The following is a 21,092-nucleotide window of genomic DNA, read 5'->3' as shown; positions in this document are numbered from 1 at the left end:
CAAGGCCAATCCCCGCCCGGAGGACGATAGCATTAGAGTAACTGGATTAGGCTAGTCGTGATTGACCCCCTGGCTTGGGAACATGTATAGCCTAACATCGGAAGGTTTGGTAAACTGGGAGAAGGCCAGAATGCCTGCTGCCTGTTGGCCACAGGAGAAAATAATCTTGAGTAATTTTAAACACAGTGAGGTTTCCTACTAGGGGAGGAGATGAGGAAGAAAGTTTGTGTGGGAGAGCTGACTATGAGAAGGGCTTATTAATGAGCACGAGTTAAGGTAAAAAATTACCCGCAGTCACTCTTTGCCCTTAGAGATAAACAACACAGGTGGAGATTGGCTGCTTTCTTAACGTAAGCCTGCATTTTGGAGGAGCTCCCCTTCTGCTCATGTCTCACCTAAAAAATTGAGCTCTTTGTCCACATTAAGCGCCATCACCATAAAGCCACATCTATCCATTAGCATCTGTCTTCGTTTCCTCAGGCTCCTGTAGCCAAAGAGCATGGACTGAGTGCCTTACAAAAGACAGACACTCATTTCTCTCAGTTCTGGAGGCTGGAAATCCAAGATCGGGGGCCCACGGACTCGGTGTTTGTAGAAGCCGCTTCCTGGCTCATGTGTGCTATCTCCTCCGTGCCCCTCAAGGCAGGAGGGGTGCGGGGACTCTCTGGGGTCTCCCTTACTAGGGCTCTAATCCCACTCATGAGGCTTCACCCTCAGGAACCTCATCACCTCCAGAGACCCCTGCCTCCTCCCTCCATCACCTCGGGAAACACGGCTTAAACATATGAATTGGGGGGCGGGGCACAGACATGTGGTCCATAGCAGCAGCCAAAGAGACATTTGGGGGCGTGACATAAGAATTCTTTAACTGGAGTTGATTTTGAGTTGTGGGACAGATAGAATTATTTCAGGACACCCTGAGCAAATAAAAAACCTGCAAGGCACATTTAGGCAGAAAGGGGACATTTTCTTTCGTACTAAAGACAAATAAACAACCAAACAGGCATGATTTATGACTTCATTATCACTTCTGTTGAGTTTTCCAGATGAAATCTGATCATTTCATGACAAATCACCTCCCTCCCAGTCACTGAAAGAGCTTAGGGTGGTTCGTTGTGAGCTGCAAACATGGCCACAATTAGAAATTTGATAATTCCGTCAAATGTATCCTTAGCATAATATGAAAAATGCATGCATTGTGGTGTCACTAGTTTTGCGAAAACGTGATCTGCTTCTCACGGAGGGCTCAGACGTGGCGTGGGATTCGCCCATGTAGAATTGAGCTTCCGTGAGCTTATTTTGGTCACGACGAGAGCTGACTCTCTGACAGAGACCTCAGGAAATAACAGTCCCACTCATCCAGATGTTTCTGCTGTAGTTGTGGTCTCTCAGTAACCATTCACACGTCTGCCGTCAGTAAGGGGACAAAACGCCAGGTCAAGTGAGGCACGAGCTGGTGTGAGGGATAGAGAAGTTGACAGGAACAAGCCACAGTGATGTGGTTTCTGTTTGCACCAGGCTCCGGTCCAGCAAGCGAGAAGCCAGATGTGTGACCACCCCCATGCGTGGAGACAGGCTCCAATCTCCCCCTTGCAGCCTGGCGACCCCTGTCCTTCCTTTGAAAACCATTTTTATTTATTTTATTTTTAAAATAGCTAATACATCAGGGCACCTGGGTGGCTCAGTTGGTTAAGCGTCTGCCTTTGGCTTGGGTCATGATCTCGGGGTCCTGAGATCGAGCCCCGCATCGGGCTCCCTGCTCGGCGGGGAGCCTGCTTCTCCCTCTCCCATTCCCCCTGCTTGTGTTCCCTCTCTCTCTGACAAACAAATAAATAAAATCTTTTAAAAAAATAAAAAATTAGCTAATACATCAATATACATTTATGTAGGGAAAAAAAAACCAAACCTAGAAAGTACAGATTAGGAAAGAAAAGGAAAATCATTAAAGTCCTACCAGTCAGGGCAAAGATATTTCGAGGTCAGTGGTCTTTCCAACACGGTGCCCTCAGTTACTAAACTCAGGGTGTGTACAAATGGCATTTTGAGCATAATATCACAACTCTGGAAAAACCAGAGGTGCTTTCTCTGCGCCCCGACCAATGATGTGAGAACTGTGTGCTTTGCCGACTGACTCTGGGCCGGCGGCTGGACACCTGTCACAGGTAAGCTTCCTCGTACCCCCCGGAAGCCGTCTTTGAGCCCAGGACTCGGGGGCTCTGCCCCCCTCCGCTCAGCTGCACAAGACTCGCTGTAATTAGTCACAGCAGAACCTTACCAGTAAGTCCCCTGGATGGAAATCAATAATCCATTAGCACAGTGGATTCTCCAAGCCCTCTACATCGGGGTGATGTGTCGTTGTTTTAGATGGTCTCAGTCGGACACCTTTAGACCCTAAAAGTGACCACATCTAGGAGGCCACTTGCTGTAGACACAGCGACGCGAGCTGGGCCAGTTTGGAGGTAAGGGATATTGGTTACAGCTCAAACAGCCAACGGATTTACCACGTTTTTTCAAAGAAACGGACTCACAAAATGACCTCCTTTACAAATGGGTAAGCAAGGGGCTGCAATTTCTCTCACCCCGATGTTTTCACTTTTTCTTCCTTTCTGGCAGCTTTTTAACAAAACTGCTAATGCACAAATATTTATGCAGCTCACTTTCCCGCACCCATTTTCTCCATTGTCTCCATCAGAGAAAGTTCTAATCAGAAATGTAAGCACTATCTACCAGAAACCCAATAAGCAAAATAACAAATGCGTTTCATTTTTTTTTTTTTTGAGGAAAAAAAATGTATATCTAAATAGATCACTTGTGGAAAATTATGAGCAAGGACAGATTATGATTCACATTGTGGAATTGTGCAATTTTCTCCTGCCAGGCCCTGGGCTATCATTATAATCAGAATTCTTCTTCTTGAAAAACCGAGATGAAATTTCCAAGTTTCTAAATGGTGCAAAATGCAGGCAGATAAGCAGATAATGGGACAAGTTAATGGGAATTTGGTGAGTGGATAGCACTGAGTAATTACAAAAGGAGATGAGATCTGCCATCACCCAGTAACTTCTCCTCTTGCGGAGATGTAGAGGGATCTGAGCTGGTGTTTGCAGAAATTGTCCCCATGGCAGGAATGAGAACCTCCCCAGCCCCCACGAGGTAGGACATAACTTGAGCAGCTTAAATTTTCGAGGCGGGACCATGAGCCAACACCCACATGGCCCTGCCCACGGCCGCCCACTCTGCACCCCTGTCCTGGCTGCACCAAGCCGCCTCCCTCCAGGCCACCCAGGGCTGGGACAGCCCACTCTCACCTGTGGGGTATGACACTCCTCTTTGGGCAGAAGACATCCCCACCCCCACCAACAAGACTTCCCTGCCCTGGCCCCCGGATTCTAACACTCCGACGGACAGCTCAACTTTGCGCCACCTTCTCGTGGCCCCAGGACAGATGAGCAAGGGCATTCACATAGAATTCTCTCCTATTCTCAAGACTGGAATGGCACTGACGCCACTCATAGCATTTACATGATAGCTGATATTCCCAAATATGCATATTTTGAGAAGTTAATGAAGGTTTTCTTCTCTTACACTCATTGATAACCCTAACAGTAATAGTCTCAATGTAATTGCATTTTTATTCATATATGGAAGTCTTACTCCTGGGTAACTAATTGGAAAGCTTAAACTCGTCAGTCCAACCCTAAGCTGAAAATTATGTGGGGGGGCCTGGGTGGCACAGACGACTGAGCATCAGCCTCTTGGATTTGGCTCAAGTCATGATCTCAGGGTTGTGAGATCAAGTCCCGACGTTGGGTCCGAGCTCAGCAGGGACTCTGCTGGAGATTCTCTCCCTCTGCCCCTCCCCCTGCTCTCTCCCTCTAAAATAAATAAATAAATCTTAAAAAAATGAAATTATTTGATTGTTCCCTTTTAAGAAACAAACAACCCATCAAAATTATTAATCCGATAAACTACAAAGTAAGTTAGATGAAGCAAAGTAGTTACTTTTTAAAAATTTTAAATGCGGTTACATGTGTTTGTTGGAGAAGTAGTTCCCATAAAGTGATCTATTTCCACACTCACAGGAGCTTAAGTAATCTTTAAAAATATCTTTTTCATCTCATAGATATTAAATTTATAGAAATAAACGTATAATTTGGCACACAAATTAAATTCTGCATTTAACCTCAAAGGTTAAAAGGACTATTGTATAGGAACATACAAACGTTGACGGAAATGGACTTCTTTTTAAAGCAGGCTCCGTGCCCAGCATGGAGCCCAGTGGGGGCCTGAACCCACAACACTGAGATCAAGACCCTAGCCGAAATCCAGAGTTGGACGCTTAACTGACTGAGTGACCCAGACACCCCAGAAATGGATTTTGCGGGGGGTCTCTTTTTAAGATGGAAAAATTGATATAAGAGTCTTATATCTAAATATAAGTTCAGGAAGCACACATCTGGCCCATTTTTTCTCTTGTGCATCATCTTCCCTGTTTAGTTTTATGCATTCTTGCAATTTCCCAGCTTGAAAAAAGCATTCCTAATCACAAGGTTCAGTAGAACTCAGCTGGCTCCCTAGACTATTACTTTTTGAATGGCAGAGAGCTGCTTTTGCAAGTGTAGGGAAATCATGGGGAAAAGGGTTGTTCTGAAATTTTGTGTCATCTTCCCTCACACTGAAGCTTCCTGACTTCCATCAGCCATGATCTGGAAAACTCTTTAATCTCTGCCAACCACCAGCAAGGTCTGAAAGAAATCCTCTAGAAATTAGTGGTTTTCTCGGTGTATAGAAATGGACTTCCTATGCAGTGAAATTCACTTTTGCAGATTTACAGCAGATGTCAGCGGTCCTCGTGGGTGATTTGAAGAGGGTTTCCTATTGGTTGAAGATCAGAGAATATCTGCCCGGATCCAGTAATAATGACATTAACAAAATAATATTAATAATGGTTTATTTCATTCAGTGTATACTTACCCAGCACTCAGCGATGTTCCGGGCTCCGATGCATCATCGTGATGGGCAGCTAGTTGCCGTCACATGCGTGCATTCTTAATCTTCTCTTTTTCACTAATAAAATCCCCAATTTTAGCTGGCCGGGCAGAATCAACACTGCACTTCCTGCATCCCTTGCAACTATATGTGGTCTTGTGATTAAATTCTGGGCCATTGGATATGGAAAACAATGCATGCATCTTTGGGATCAAAGTTTAAAAGTATCACCCTCCACCACGGGCTGGAATAGGACGCGGAGATGCATCATCCTGAACCATTGAAATAATGACAATATCCAAGGGATGAGTACGCAGGAAAACAGAAAGTGCCCTCGCATGCACAGTTATTAAGGAATGCCTAATGTTTCCAGAAACCCAGATAAGTATGGAGTGATCATCAGTCTACAAAGCTGCGGAGCCTGGCCATCAGACAGACACACTGCGTTAGCTCTTGGAAGTCCGATTTCCCAGCCAGGGCTCCCGATAGGGTGGTGACGGGGAGAGATAAGAGTTTTAAAAGCTAACAAAAGCAAATTTCCTGTGAGAGCTGGTATTTCATTTTAACTGGCAAAGGATTTAATGCCGGAGGTGGCGAGATAATCCATCAGCGCTGAAAAAAGCTTTAAATCTCTGAGTAGCAAGTATAGATCTCCGACTCAAACAGTATTACTGGTCATAAAACACCTTGCCTCCTCTTATTCCTCCTAATAAGGACTCTTGCATGGCAGGCAGAATTATGGCTCACCCCTTGCAATTAGGGGATACCTAGATGTTGGAAGCCTTTGGCCCAAGGACCTATGTGACAAAATAGAAGTAGAGAGAACCAATGTTTCTTATTTTTGCTGTGTCCAAGGACACAGGCATGTCTTCAAATTTCCCTACCATGAAGTCCTTGCTTGTTCATGGTTGGGGACTAAGCGTGGATCCATCCACATTTGGCTCCAATCCAGCTGGAGGGCAATCTGACAGAGGGGAATAAAACATGGGTTTCCTTTCTGCAAGCTTGAAGCTGAGAAAAACACCCACTGCCATGTCGTACTAATACATGCCCTGCATCATCTTGGCAGCTCAGGCTCTTAATTAGACTGCATGTCTGCTATGGGTTGAATTATTACTTCTTCTTCTTCTTCTTTTTTTTAAGTGAGTAAGAGAAGGATTTCTAGAATGGTTAAGATTGGCAGGTGCCCAGGTAGTTGGTTTTGAGAGTACACACGGAGAGCCTAATGGGAGAAAATCCCCGATGTTGCATGCAAACAAATCTCTGAACATTTACGTGCAGCTGTTCATGCAGGTAAAATGTGGCATCGTACATTGATGTCGGCGAGATTTCTGGTAAGATTTGATTATTCACCATCAGAGTTTTGTCTCCTGGTACTTTTAATTTAAGAAGGTGTTTCTGCTGGCTTTTTACAAAATGAAATGGGCAATCATTTGTAGCCCACGTCTGCCTGCAAGGGCCAAGTAAATGGCTTAATGAAATACCAAGAGCAAATACTCAGAACACCATGAATTTTCCTGAAAAGAGACCTGAACTTTATACTTGGCCCCTAATGCCTGACCCTGAAGTGCAGGAGTAGTTTCTCCACCAACTCTTGCTAATATAATTATGGATGCATTTATGCTGTTAAGTGTGTATATGTATGCGTATTTTGACCATACAAATCTGAACTGGAGACATGGCTAATGGAATCGCCATGTGATCCCTGCTCCTCCCTTTTACCTTAAGCTGGAAGTGAGGTGGATTTGTCTTCATTTGCATTACTTCCAAATCAAATCCTGAGAGAATTAGGGAAATACAAGTAGTTTATGTAGAAATTGTTCCCGGGAAACTGTAGCAGAGAGGAGCGTGGGGCAGGGAAGGGAAAGCAGCCAATAAAGGATGCTCTCATAATTTTCTTTTAATGGAAATAAAAGCAACATATTATGAAATCCAGTCTTGTAAAGTGTACAGTTCAATGCCTTTAGTATATTCATAAGGCCATCATCATTGTGTAATTCCAGAGCATTTCATCACCCCAAAAAGAAATGCATACTAATTAGCAGCCCCGCCCCTCCTCCCCGCCGCTTCTGGAAACCACTAATCGGCATTCTGTCTCTACGGATTTGCCTGTTCTGCTCATTTCATAAACATGGAACCATACAGCCTGTGGCTTTTGGGGACTGGCATCTTTCACTTAACATAATAGTTTATATTCATCCACGTTCAATGAATCACTAATTCATTTTTATGACTGAATAAGATTCCACCGCAGGGATATACAACTTTTTGTTTATCTATTCATCAGTTGATGAACAGCTGGTCGTGCCTACTTCTTGGCAGTGATGAGTAATGCACCATACACATTTGCTCCATTCTTTCTGTGGGCATATATTTCTAATTATCTTGGATAAATAAATACCTATGAGTGAAATTGCTGGATAATATGGTAAATGTGTGTTTAACTTTTTGAGGAACTGCCAATTTTTCCCCCAAAGGGGCTGTACCATTTTCTATTCCCACCACCAATGATCTCGCATCGTCACTTCCATTTTTTATTGCCCATCTTCTGTATTATAACCATCCAGATGGATGGAAGATGCTATCTCATTTTGGCTTTGATTTGTGTTTCCCTGACGACTAATGATATTAAGCATCTTTTCGTGTACTTATTGGCTATTTGTGTATGTTCTTTAGAGAAATGCCTATTTAAATCCCCAATGGTGTGTTTTTCTTAGAGTACATTTTTAATTTAGCTCTTTCATATTCTAATTAAAGAGTATCTGAATTCCCAGAGTCTTGGTCTCTGTCTTAACAAAGCCATCGATTTGAGGATGGATTCCATACAAAGTACTGAAGATAGGAACTGAATACAGCTCTTTTGAAATTGTACTCAAAATAGCAGGTGGGGCGGTGGGAAAAGAGTTATTAGCAAAAGAAAAGAAAGAATTGTTTCAGGCAAGGTCACCTTCCCTCATGGGGCAGTAGGAGTTTTATTAGGTGGACGACCTCATCTACCTCCAAAGAAACGCGCTCTAGCGTGCAGCCTCTGGGACCCTCCATCTGTGTGTCCTCAAGATTTGTAGACACCGTCTTTACAATGGTGGCCTCTCACCTCCCTTTGGAGAGCTGAGATTCTTACCTCCCCATTGCTTTGGTGAACCCTGAAAGCAACCCTTGACGCTTCATTGACCGTGTCTCCAATTTGTATGGTCGAAACCTACATAAATATATATACACTTAATAATATAAATACATAATATAAAATTACAGCTACATTATTTTTACATGTTTACAAATAATAATATTATTTACAAATACAAATTTTAAAAATAATGTAGCACCATTCCATCGTGACTTTAGGGATACAGTATTATAAACACATTTGAGTCACTTAGATACGTCTTGTCTCTCTCCCGTTCTGAGATCTTCGCGGTCGCAGAATTGGTGCTAGTCATTTTTAGGAGTCCTGTGGCATGAGAGTTTAAACACATCATTCACAATTTGAAATAAAAGTATCTATAAAGTAGAGATTTCAAATTCAGACCTATAATGACTGGATCTCATGCATTTTAATTTTTCATAAAGAAACAAGTTATTTCATTATGATTTAATTCATTTGACCTAACAAATACTTATTCACAGGTTGTGCTGACAAATTCAGAAGGACTTCATAAATCATTCATCAATAGTTAGTTTGTCATAAATTCACTCCAGCTTTAGAAACAGGCCTAAGAGCTAATTTTGTATTGCCTCTTGCAAATGATCCATAATTCATAATTACTGTTTTCTTCAAATGTGACAGGTATTTGATTCTGTAAAATGCGAAGTTTGCTGACCACACACACACACACACACACACACACACACACACACATACACACACACATTCCCCTAAGAAAAGAAGACCAGGAACTCTCCAAAGGCAGGACATTGCTAGCCACCCATTTAAAAATACTCTAGGGGAAATCAAAGCAATTTCTAGAGAAAACAAAACAAAACGCAGGAACCTGCGAGCAGAATTCCCATTGCTGATTTCAGCAAAAGGATGTTAGTTTAACTTTTATGATTGCTGGTGGTATATGACCTAGAATAACTTTTTGTGTGTCAAAAACAGAAATTTATTTCAGATGTTCAGATAGGTAAATTGAAAGCCCTGGGAATTTTAGCACCATAAATTTCTGGTGTGGCTTTGGAATAAATGGGGTATATTGACTTCATCCTTCCTTTCTGACTCAAAGTTATTTATTGAGCACTGGTGTGGTTAGTAGCAATATTGGAATGTGCTCAATGCTGAGAGACGCTGTATATGTTATCCTACTTGGAACACTTAACCTCCTTGCAAGTATGTGAAAAATAGCTGTAAAAATATTTTTCTGCCTTGTGACCTCAAAGGAAACAACTTATTTAAGCCTCAGAGACCATAACAAGTTCTTCCTTATTAAAAATGTGACAGTAAAACCAATATCCCTCTTTAGAGGGTGGGATGTGACTGGTAGGAGGTTTACTCTCCAGAAACCCCTTTACACAATAATTGAGAGCAATATAGAAACAGACGGGAAAGGGCTGACGGGAGCAATTTCTGAATCTGACAATTCCACGCTTTCAAGATTCTGTTCATATCCAGAGGCAACTGGATAAACTCCCAATTAATTCTTCAGACCCTGGAAATAATATTCTTTCGAAACAAAACAAAAACCTAAGAGTGTTACCAGCGCTCAGAAATCAATGTCCAACCTGCTCATCCCCTTCCAGGCTAAAAGTTGACACTTAAAAGCTGCTGTGGTCAATTTCGTTTCATTTGAAATGGTCAACATTTCCAAGATAAGCACGGGTTTCCTTCTAATGAAAACAGAGCTCACAGCCTGTATTGATTCCCGAGTGAGAGGTATCGCAGGGATCAATGAGTAAATATGGTAAGGGGACCAGATTGGGACTGGTGGCTTCTGATGAGAGCTGCCTGTACCTATGGCCTGTTTAAAAAAAGAAAAAAGGGTCAAAGGAATACATTTGAAAATCTAATAATCACTTTATTAAGTGATTCATGAATCAGGCAGCCTCCTCAGCAAGATGCTCAGAGGGTTGTACAAAATGGAAAGTTTTCATAGCAGGTGGGGCGGTGGGAAAAGAGTTATTAGCAAAAGAAAAGAAAGAATTGTTTCAGGCAAGGTCACCTTCCCTCATGGGGCAGTAGGAGTTTTATTAGGTGGACGACCTCATCTTCCTTTGGAGGATGGTGAGGATGACAGATGACCTCATTGGTGCTGATCAGAAAATTCCTGATTACAGGTTAAGACTGCGTTTCTGGGGAGGCTGAAACTGCAGTTAGATGAGGCATTAGCCCTGGTTTGGTGACTTGGCCTAAAGAAATAGTTTAATTTTTCAATGAAGAAATGACAATCTATGGTTTAAGAAACTGTAGTTTTTTTAAAGATTTTCTTATTTCTTTGAGAGAGAGAGAGCACACAAGCAGAGGCGAGGAGCACAGAGAGAGGGAGAAGCAGACTGCCCGCCGAGCAGGGAGCCCGACGCGGGACTCGATCCCGGGACTCCAGGATCACGACCTCAGCCGAAGGCCCACGCTTAACCGACTGAGCCCCCAGGCGCCCCTGATATATTTTAAATATATACATTTCTGAAATTAATTTCTTTGACACATGAGGATATTTCTCTTGTAAATATGCTGCTATCCCAAGATAGCTGTGGCTCTGAAAATGTGAAGTGAGGCCACACGGTAGATATGTTAGCTTGGTAATGGCGCCTGATTTGGGGAGACTTGAATATCATCACTGGCCGGCACTCTCCGTCTTCACTCTGCTCATGTTTGTGTAACATCAACCACTTACAGAGAATGAATGGCTCAGTTTGTGGCCTTCGTGAAGCCTGTCCGGGCAAACGGTCCCTTCTGGTGTACGCTACTCAGCCCCACCCCACAGAAGGACTTGTGGGAAGGTGCCTCCATCAGTGGTTGAAAGAACAGGTCCAGAGAAAAAGGAAAATTTCCCGGAGCTAGATCCTTTATTCTAAAACCCAAACCCTGTTGAATGAAATGATGTCCATTTTTTCCCAGCTCAGACCCTCAGCTCAATGCGTCAACGTAACGCCGGCTGGATTGAATGCCCGTTTTCCAAGCATACAACCTCCCCTTGTCTCCAGGGCCTTGTTCTTAGCAGAAAATATTTGGGCTGGGAATGGACATTCTGACGGAGAGCATGATGAAGTCTTAACTCAGTTTCGAATTTTTCAGGCTGTTGCTAATAAGAAAGCAAGAGGGTTCAGTCTCTTCGGAGCAATTTGAATTGGTGCAACTGGCCACAAATAAGACAAGATAAAACTGGAAAATTGTAATTAGGGGAATGGCTACTAAAGAAAAGTTTTGTAAACTAAAAAAAAGGCATCTATTCTAGATGATTTTATTACTATACAGGTTTCTGCCTTGTCCACCTACGATACAAGGCAGGAAAGCGTAAAATCTGTCTGGGGGTCACCTGGATATTGACACCGAAGACCTGGATAGAGTTGGAGAAACGGGGGAGGGGAAGAGGGTTTCCCAAGAGGAGAACGCAGTAAAGTCACAGTGTCTGCGACGAGCACTATTGCACCCCCAAGAGACGAGCCACAGATGAGATCATTTTTACAGCTTCTTAAAAGCCTTAAGTGCCCACTGAGCATATGCCTTAAAGTCTCGAACTTAGAGGAAATTCCTTTGGATCTGCGGGACCCGGGTACTCTTACTTTACACACAACCGCAGGACATCTGATGAGTCATTCGAAACACATTTACAGGTTAGTTTGAGGGGCCCTGGCGCTGTACTAACGAGGTGCTGGGTGAGCAAGATGCAGAAGGACCGTCCCTTCCCCTCAGGAGCATACGGTTTAGAGACCTGCGGTCTCCTGGGCACAGGGGCTTTACAAGAGTCAAATGAGAAGATAGAATGCCTGACACAGGGGAAACTAGGAGAGCAGGAAGAAGCAGACGGCGGGTAGCAGGAATACCAGGAAAATCAAAGGGGAGTCTTCCACGAGTTTGTTTCTGGGATATCTGAAAAGGGGACATGCAGACTCATGTCATAGAATCAGTGAGGGTCACCGCATTCCACACTGCTCACAACAATGGGGGGGTGCTTGTCACCCTGCACCCCAAATGGCCCCCATTCTCCCTACTTTAAGACAGCAAGAAAGCAGAAGGCTTTTAGGTCAGTAGACTCTCCATGAAAACATGGTTGTTAGGAAGTTTTGGTATTTAAAAGTGTACTCTTCTGTTGTAAGCTAGGATCACTCAGTTTTATTCTTGCTGGATGTACGGGATTTCTCATCATCTTCTGACAACACTTTTGCCCTTTTAATCAGCCCAGCATCCTGTGGGATGGTGATTCTACCCGGACCTCTTGTAATTCCCTAGTCCAGCTCGGCCAGTGGCCCTGGTGCACAATCACATCCAACTGACTCAGCAGCCAAGGATGGCAGGTTGAGCAGGCAAGGGCCAGACCACCAGCCCCGTCCTCGAGCCCCATGTTCTGAGAGGCACACACTTGCAGCCCTGCCTTCAAAGGCCAGAGTGGACCCAGCCCTGCTGACCGGAGGAGCTTGCCTGAGAAGGTAGGGACCCCTGGTCCCAGCCAGTGCTGCAGATGATGGTGAGATACAATGGCACTTCAGAGCAGGTTGGTAAGTGGAAAACAGTCTAGAAACGGAGCCCTTATTTCCACGAATAGGCTTATAACTGAAGGTGGACTGAAATTCAAGCAGGTGGTGACAGGCATATTCCAAATTTGAATTAAATTCACTGAAATTATTTCTCTAAGAGCAGACTGTCTCTGAATTACAACTTTGGGGCAGACCTTCAGCCCAGGATAAACTAAATGCCAATAGTACTATCCAGGGACAAGTTCTGAAATGATAAGCTACGCATAGCCATGGGGGCGGCGGTGGGGCGGGGAGAGGCTTGCCATTGCGGTATGTAAAGCCTCGCTCAATTTTCTGAATCATTTATTGCTACTGCCCTGAACCAGAAATGTGAGCATAGCTCTAATCTATTTCCGTAACACTTTCAACATCCATGTGAAATGCACCCATTTCAGCCCGATATTCAAATGACCAGTCTATCCATTCCCAGTCCCTGGGCAAGGATGTTTAAAAGCCCAGACACACTGCAAACTGCATTCGGGAGGGCGGCTCATCTCGAATTTACCCCCGTCCTCCTGAGTGGTAATGATGAGTCTTCTCTGCGTGAGATTTCATTAGCTCCTCCAGGATCCAGCGTTGTCCTTAAGTCACATTCTTTAGGGAAGTGGACCGCAATCATGAGAGAAATGAATGAAGGTTCTGATTTTCCAGTTGAGGAAAAAAGGTGACACGTGGAAAAGAAATGTCAGATAGCGCGGGTAGTGTAGTGTAGGTAGAGGGTAGTGTAGATGGAGAAGGACAGTGTGTGACCTGCTAAAATTCAGGCAGTGAGGTTGAGATGAAGGGGGTGGCTCGTGTACAATGCGCGAGGGCCAAGCACCTAGAGAGTAGAAGCGACCTGGGATCCGTAGGCCCTTCCTTATGTGCGGACACCAAATCCTGAAGCATCAGGCAAACAGGGAAGAGGGAGGGAGACCTCCATACCTCTTTTACTATGCTTCGCTTTTAATCTGCTCAATAGAAAGTCTGTAATCTTCTGAATTGAAATACTTGAGCATTAAACTGGTAAATTGCACCCAAATCCACCACCTTGCAGGGAATGCATCATTTGTTCGCGGATCGAGCACACTAATCAGGCAGGAACAATGGAATAACGCAGTTTAATAAGATGCCAAGAGAACTAATCATTTGAATCGTCGACATAAAATGAGCAGCTGATTTTCTCTGGATAACTTACATGTTCAAGTGTGATCTTATTTTCCTGTTACAGAGAATCTCTACAGGCAAGGCAAATATTTACTATTTCACACGAGGTCATTCATCATTCTGTGCTGTTAGCAAGTTAAGACCCTGGGATTGATTGTTACTTGGCACAGAAATGTATCCAGCAAACTCAGCTAGAGGTGGGAAATGCATAGTGTGCATATGCAGGGACCCCTCGCCTCTGCTCTGGGGCCTGTAGGGAGTGGAGTCACTGAGCCTCTTGATGGAGATGAAGGAGTTTGTCCACTTGGCAGAACACACGGTGCAGGGAGCACACATCTCCAGCAGGCCGAGGCCGAAAATTAATAACCACGTGATGCTTTATTTCCTCATTCGCTCTGTTCTGCCTTCTCTTCCTATTTCCTCCTTAGCCAGGGCTTGCATTTTCCTTTAGTCTTTTCTTCTTATTTAAAAAAAAAAATTAGATTTTATTTATTTATTTGAGACAGAGAGAGAGAGAGAGCACAAGCAAGGAGAAGGGCAGAGGGAGAGGGAGAAGCAGACTCCCCGCTGAGCAAGGAGCCGGACTCAGGGCTTGATCCCAGGACCCTATGATCACGACCTGAGCCGAAGGCAGACACTTCACCGACTGAGCCACCCAGGGGCCCCCAAAATTTTTAAAAAACCGATTACTAGAGAATTTCACGTAAGAAAAGGAGAGGCCAGAACTAGCCGTGAATTGAATTGCGATGTTTCCGGGACATTTTAATGTCCTCTACCCAAGTGACATCCTTCGAAGAAAAATGTGAAGAATTTAAGGAATCAGAATATTCACTGTCTCCCAGAATGAAAAGAAAAATTAAGGGAAAAGACGCATTAATTTTATTTCTCTTTTAGATCCAAACAGGGAAGGAAGGACAGAGGGAGCAAAGGGGGTACAAGAGGGACGCACATTTTGGAAGCTAAATCAAATGCCAAGGGTAAGGCAAGCCAAGAGGAAATCCAATTTATCCCACGGAGCTTCTAAAGGTTCAAGAATGGATGAATAAACAAACAGACCAGGTACCTGGGGCGCCGTGCTGAGCAAGTCTCTCCGGGCCCGGCTTGCTAACTGGAGCGTCCGACCGAGGAGAACTGAAGCAGGCAAGTCAGCCCTTACTCCGTCCCTAGAGTGGGAGGTGGCTGTGCATCCTCTGGACCAGATAAGGCCTGTCTTCTGCCGCTGCTTCTAAACTCACGCCCTCCACTCTGTCGCGGGAAGAACGGTGCCCTCTTGGCCAGGATCTTGTTTGAAACACCCCCAGGCCAGTAGTCCCGTCGCTGTGTGGGATCCGTTACGGCCCCAGCATTCACACAACTTAGTGCCCACCAGAGGGGCACGTTCTCTCCCCTGCTCCCCCAGACACAGCCCTCTGAGCTGCCAGCAGAGGCTGCTTTAGCTTCCTCAGTGAATTGGGCACCTGCCCACCGCACCCACCTCACAGCATAGGACACACATCCAGCTCCATGGGTGTCCTGGTGAAAGCTGCTCTCACCAGACCAGCGTTGGGGGCTAAGGCCCCCACTTCCTGCTTGTGGTGGGATGGGACTTACAGTCCAGCTTTGCCCAAATGAACCCTCCTCTCCATCCCTTCACTGCCCCACTCTGGCCCAATACCACATCCAACGAGGGAGACTTATCTCACTGGTCATCAGTAAGTGATTTTGGAATATCCACATGGTGGCCTTTCTTGAAGCTCACGGAGGACTCTGCTATCTTTCCCTTCTTGCTTCCTGAGCCTGAGCTTGCAATGTACCATTCTGTTGCCATAATTCATAGAAAATTCCTGTTTACTACTCCACCTCTCCCAATAGACTGGGCATCTTTGAAATCAGAGGCAGAGTTGTATTCAAGGCTGTGTTACTAAGTCCATCCCTTGCAGGGATGACTGCAAGGCAAGTTCTCAGCAACCACTTGTGAATTAGACCTCTGAGGTCCTTATAATCGAGGAAATAACAAGAGTGTGATGAGGCAGGGCCTTAAATGGAAGAGTTGGAAAGGCTACCACATACAGTTGAACAGGTTGTGCACTGCTCAAATAAGGCACTATTCACATACACGATCCTATAAAAGATGTTCCCTAGTGTTGATGGGATATAATGTGAAGAGTTTCCCCTGGGAGCTTTGTATGGATCAGGGGACTGCAGTTAAAGTCATCTGTCTCTCTTAATCTCTTGCCCTTCTCAGGCTAATCTTGGCCAGTCTTCTCAGGTGGAATCTCTGGGGCTAATCTCAGCAACTGAAGGTCTATCAGAACACAGATGGTTCAAAGGTGAGAAAGTGAATCATAAAAATGAATCCTAAAGCCAACTGGTGTGCTCTCATACCTTGGACTCTATTCAAAAAGATCAATTTCAAAACTATCTCAGGTAATAAAACATTGTTGTTTCGTGTCAAGATATAAAATCCGTTGCACGAAAACTCTAATATTAAGGCTGGGTCTCAAAAGAGCTGGTAATACAAACACGAAGGTTATTAAGAACGAGACCATATTTCCTGATTCCGCATTCTCAGGCAGCACAATTGTAAAAGAATCTCTTTACTAGGAATGATGAGGGAAACAGGTAGACAAAAGGGCGGAATTATTCTCTGCCTCAGCTCTGGGAAGTGCAGAGAAGTCATTACGAGGAGTATTTCTACAAACAGTTTGTTTTGATGTTTTCCACAGTGGATGTAAACTCAGAAATTGAATTGTATGTTTCAAAGGAAGAGTCTACACAGAGGTGTTTTTTTTGTTTTGTTGTTTTGTTTTGTTTTTCAAGAGTGTCTGTGAAGCCCTCAGTCCGTAGTCGGTGGTGTGGTTGCTGACGTCTTTCTGGATGACGGTTGCAGTGCTGGGCGGAGCCCTGGGCTGATCAAGAAGCAGAACACACATGAAGGAATGAAATACTGAGCACATCCCTGGGAATACAAGGCTCAAGCACTGAACAGAACAGAAACCGCACACACACACACACGCACGCACACATCTTCAGTGAGCACGAAAGGGGTCTTATCAGAGGAGTGTTAATTCATACATCACACTCACGGATAGACGAACAATTAGACATAGCAAAGAATAATCACTGCCGTTTGAAGATGGAAATAGAATCCCACAAGTGGATGTGGGAAGACATCAGAGAAACATGTAACTCCAAAGGAGGCAGGGACGGAGGGGCACAAGCATAAGAAAAAAGAGAGAGGGGCGCCTGGGGGGCTCCGTCAGTTAAGCGCCTGCCTTCGGCTCAGGTCATGATCCCAGGGTCCTGGGATCGAGTCCTGCATCAGGCTCCCTGCTCCATGGGGAGTCTGCTTCTCCCTCTGCCCTTCCCCTCCCCCTGCTTATGCTCTCTCACCCTCACTGGCTCTCAAATAAATAAATAAAATTAAAAAAAAAAAAAAAGACAGAGAGGAGTCCCTTTCTCACACACTGTCTTCACATCGCTACATGGTCCCTCCGAGTGATCAGTGGGGGTTCTTTTCATTCCCACCCCACCTGGAGGCCTTTCTGACATTGGCAACGTGACTTGATCTCTCTCTGGTGATCCTGAAGGACATGCGTGCCTATAGGATACCATCTGCAATAGTACAGTAACTTAGTATCTAACTGTTTTGGGCACCCAGCATCCGTTGCCCCTCCTTCAGACCATGCTTCCTGCGCGGATGTAGAGGAAACAGCCCTCACTGATTCATGCTTCACAAATGGTACCACTCAAGAATAGCCAATGAGTGCACAGAGTCTCCTTGAGGTCACTTCGCAGTCACTGTTCCTGGGTCAGGGACAAACACAGGTCTGTAGAAAGCCCACAGAGGACAACGTTGCCAACTTCAGAGGGGGTAAGGAGCCCTATGAAAACCTGAAAGCATTTACAATTTAAAGCAGTGAACACAAGTGCACATCTTTCAAGAGGCAGTGGGTTGGAGTTCGATGAGTGGCTTCTTGACTCTAACTCCACGTAGAATTGGAATAATGACATTCTGAGTGTTCAAGGCGGGGTCCTGTGAGCTCTTAGAAAGTCCTGAGTGGGAGGCTCACCAAGCTTCTCATTTCCCCAACCAACCCACCCTAAAACGTTGACCTAATTCATTATGGATTTGCAAGAGCTGACCTTCACCCGCCAGCTTGTTAGAACGTAACACTCAAGTTCAGCTTCAGCTTCTTGCTACCCTTCCTGTACTCCCTTGCTGAATGGCTCACATATGATAGGTACCTAGCCACTGATAACACATCTTCCCAGAGGATTTGCAATCAATGCCAATCCCCAGTCTGTGGACAGAGGCCACCATGTCAAGACTGAAGAAGGACTGACCCATACTGCAATCAAAGTATAAGCCATAACCTGGTGGGTGCTGCTGGAAAGGATGAAGGGCAGCTTCTCTTCCACGGAATGAGAACCCAGAGAGAGGTTGTCCTGGACCTGCAGACGGGCCCATCAGAGATACAGCAAGAGAAACTATGTCTAATGACCCCTGGGGACAGCTGTGCCTCAAACCAGACAGATGTTCAGGAACAGGAGCTAAAAATGTCCTCATGTTGTGTAAGCCAGATCCGTGTGTGTATGTGTGTGTGTGTGTGTGTGTGTGTGTGTGTGTGTGACTTGCAAAAAAAAACAAAAACAAAACAGAGCCACTTGATTTATTCCATGAAGTCAGGACCATATATTTATTTTGGTCTCTCTGGCTTTTCAAATGGGAGAAAATATTGACACAAAACGTCTAAAAAAAGAAAGGAAGGAAGGATGGGAGAGATGAAGAGCAGAAAAAAAGGAAAAGCGGTAGCAAGAGTGATATTTAGGTTTTAATTGAACAGCCAATCTAAGACACAGAAAGGATAATAAACTGGCAGCCTGATAATTACCATAAATACTGCTGCCCATGAGACAAAACGCACTCACAGCTCGTGGTGGACCTGATATCACAGTCCCATGGGTGCTTGGCAAACTACACCTCTCCCTTTAAAACCTCATTTCAGAAAGTAATTTCGGCTGGATTATAAATTATTTGGATCAGCAGGTTTTGATAAACAAGCTTGTTCTAAACTGATACACCAGAAAAACCATTTTTAAAGACAATTAAAAGTGAATTGCTTTTCATGCATCAAGAGAAGCGTTGGTGGAGGTCTATCGGGGATCCAGGTGAGTGGTATATATAACCAGAGCTCGGATGACCCCTTCCTAAGACTCCCATCATGAAATTTTGGTCCTTTGTGGCCACACAGAGAAAAATGAAATGCAGGATTCTGGGTCTGTATCAAAACAAATCTTATTTTTTTTTCTTTTTAGAAAATTAAGAATGTTTGGACATGCTTTGCTTTCAAAGAGGCAATACAGATGCAAAAAAGAGGAGAATAAAGACCAGTTTCATAAATTGGAGATTTATTTTGTACCCCCCTTTTTAAAAAAGATTTTATTTATTTATTTGCCAGAGGGAGAGAGAGAGCACAAGCAGGGGGGACAGTAGTGGGAGAGGGAGAAGCAGGCTCCCCGCTGAGCTGGGAGCGCAAGGCGGGACTCGATCTCAGGACCCCGGGATCATGACCTGAGCCGAAGGCAGATGCTTCACTGACGGAGCCAGCCAGGCATCCCTGTACCCCTTTTATTAGCTGGGAAAAAGTGGAGTCCAAGATTATTGTTATGATGGCTGGTTTGGGGACCCTGAATGAACACTTAGTGACTCCAAGCCATTGGAGGGCCGGGCTGGGTGGGTGGGTAGAGGGGGGTGCCACTGACTCAGAAAAGCTGGCTGGTAGCCCGGGCGACCAGGACAGCTAGGGAAAGTGGCCACCTGGGGAGCTCACTCACCCTGAGACACTCCTCTGCGCCTGTGCTTTCCAGGTGCGTCAGATTTTCTCACTGGTGTGTTAATTTTCTACGGCCGCATCACAAGTTGCCGTGAACTTGGTGGGTTAAAATCCCCGTTTTGTTATCTCCAGCTTCCCTGGGCCAGAATCCTAGATGGGCTCCACTGGGTTCTCTGCTATGGGTCTCACGAGGCAGAAGTCAAGGTGTTTGCAGAGTGACTTTCCTTCCTGGGGTTGGCTTCCCACCTCCTCCAGAATGTTGGTGGAATTGATCTTCTTCTCCCGTGTTTCCAGTGAGCCCTGCATCTTTACGTCAGCAACCACACATCAAATCCTTGTTTCACATCTCCCTGACTTCCTCTTCCTTGCTGGGCCAGGAGAAAGCTCTGCTTTTAAGTGCTCGGTGATTAGTTGGGGCCACCTCTGGAGAAACCAGGATCATCTCCCTGTTTTAAGAACAACTAACCAGTAACCTGAATCTTATCTGCAAGATCTCTCTTGCCATATAAGGTAACATATTGCATGTGAGACATCAGGAGTAAAGGACCTAGGGACTGAAATTCTGGCTACCATAATGAGATATTAGATATCTACATTTTATATAAAATTTCTGGATTTTTAATTATCAACGTTTTTTCAACATTTGTTTTCCTATTTTTTGTTGTTGTTGTTAGCCAAAGACTACTTCTTGGGTCTGTCCGCATGCTTCTCAAATACAGCCTTTGCTTCAAAATATCATGGACACCAGTAGTAAACTAAATACAAATACCAATTTGACCACTGAAATCAGATGTCTGTACTCAGTGCTATGAGGCTGTGTTGCCTCCAGGGCCATAAACAGAACAGCTCTGTTTCTCAGCAGTGGGGCTTATGGCTCCATAGAGTCATTCAGGGGCCCAGGCACTTTTCAGTCTGAGGATCTGCTGTGTTCTTAGGAATCATCCTCTTTGATAAGCAGCCAATGGATGAGACAGAGGCAGTGTGGAGAAGTCGGACCAGCTCTTAAATGCTTCAGCCCAAAGGCATCAGACATTACCACTGCTCATGTCCATTGGCGAGAACTAGTTCTCTGGCTTCCATGGGGGCTGGTGGTCTGGAGAAATGTGATCTGCAGTGTACTCAAAAAGAGGGAAATGCAGATATTCGTGGGCCCCGAAAGAATCTGCCACAGAGATAAATGAGGTGATCCGAAATGTGTTTTCACTACTATAAAAAAAAAATGTATAGCATCAGCATGATTAAAAATCCTCATGGAAATAATGGGCTGTGGGAAATACATCCGTGGATTTCAAAATCCAGTTTGAGAAACACTTTGGATTAAAAGTTATTTGGCCAAATATTCTTACTCACAAAGGCCTTTTGCGTGTCTGTAACCTTACCTTGATTAACACAATGATTGATGGAAACACGACTTCTCAGAAGCCTGGAAGCACCACAGAAAAGGTGGCTGTGGTCACAGACAGAACATTCCAGGGA

This window comes from Zalophus californianus, chromosome 14 (assembly GCF_009762305.2).
Source record: "Zalophus californianus isolate mZalCal1 chromosome 14, mZalCal1.pri.v2, whole genome shotgun sequence".
In the NCBI taxonomy this organism is placed as follows: domain Eukaryota; kingdom Metazoa; phylum Chordata; class Mammalia; order Carnivora; family Otariidae; genus Zalophus; species Zalophus californianus.
Note: the sequence above shows the minus strand (reverse complement) of the source record.